Source organism: Atta cephalotes (assembly GCF_000143395.1).
Source record: "Atta cephalotes unplaced genomic scaffold scaffold00043, whole genome shotgun sequence".
Lineage (NCBI taxonomy): Eukaryota > Metazoa > Arthropoda > Insecta > Hymenoptera > Formicidae > Atta > Atta cephalotes.
In genome coordinates, this window is record NW_012130107.1 from 82,976 (window position 1) to 84,634 (window position 1,659).

The window sequence follows — 1,659 nt, forward strand, 5'->3', positions numbered from 1 at the left end:
GTAAAGTAAGTTAATTAATTATTATTACTATCTCTCTCTCTCTCTCTCTCTCTCTCTCTCTCTCTCTCTCTCTCTCTCTCTCTCTCTAATTACTAGTACACACACACACGCAAAACGATATCTGTGATCATTGATCAAATTTTATTTATGAAGATGCAAAACTAATTTTAACTTTTAGCGTAATAAGAAGTTATTGTTTTCCTACTGCTGGATTAGCAATTTTCATCATTAAGGATCGATGGTAATCCATCAACGATTGTGCATATCTCATGAAGAACCAATATTGAAAATTTTGTATTCCTCCACTATTTTCAACAAACGATCATTGTAGAGACTTCGAAAATGTGATAGTTAAAGTTTTAAAGTTTGTTGATATCGACTTTGTTACGCAACCCGCATATTTCTCCGAGTTAACAATAAATCAAAAGTTTGAGAAATTAGTTACAATTATGTTCTTTACGAATATGTAATGTAGCTATTGTGATTTATTCACAATACGAATACAGTCACATTATTGCTAACATATGAAATAAAATAATGTACATTTTTTTTACAATGATTTTGTCATGAAGATTTTAGCATATATTTTCTGTTAATTTTATATATGACTCTAATAATTTTATATGACACTATAAAGCCAAACACGTACACGCTAATATTGCACTGCATAAAAAAAATTATTATTTAATTTTTTAATTGCGTATGTGAACTTTAAAATTATGAAAAATAAATAAAGCACATTTCCTGCGGCAATTTACGTGTCTTGAGACTACGCGCATTCGGTCGCAGCACATGGTTGTAAGTGCTCCTATGCGCCATCATTAAATTTTTCATATCTATGAGCTCGTAAGGGCTGATAAATTGTCTTGCGTTGCAAAATAGTCGTTTTTTTCTGGGAAAGTAAATATTGCGCTTCAGGGGACACACGGAAGTTTATAGTGAACAATTAATATAAACGCAAAAAGAAAATTTTTTCTTAATCATTAAAAAATTTTCTGTTGCTTTATTGCAAGGAGCGATATATCTTCAAGAATTGTTTGAATAAAGGAGAGGCCCAATTGCTTTTATTCGAAAATAGTATTAACATAATATAATATTGAAGGCTACAAAGTTAATTTTTCATAAAGATGAAAGTTTGTAACTAGTTCCTTCTCAAGGAGAAAATTGCAGTTGATATCAGGAGTATCTTAATCAATTTTGAAATGTATTAAATCAACCCGATAGTGAAATTTCTTATCTAAATCTCTCTCACATGCTATATTTTCGAAATATATTCGCATGCACGTACGTTTGTGCGTCCATTTGAAGAGGCTCTTTAGATTTTTCTTGATACGGTTTTTATTAAGGCGCCTCCAGTAACATGGGATACGGTTTTGTAAAATCGTGCCTCGAATACTAGCAGCAGTTAGTGTATAGATATATGACAGTTCTTCGGTATCGATGAAATTCAATTCTTGGCACAGCACAATCGAACAACGAAAATAATACATGAATTGATCATAGTTATGAGTAAGAGTTATGGCATTTGTTATATTACTATGTGAACACATATCGTATATGATACAATATATATATATATATATATATATATATATATATATATATATGTATACTACAACATAGAAGGACGAATAAATAGTTAGTAAGTTAGTTACTTAA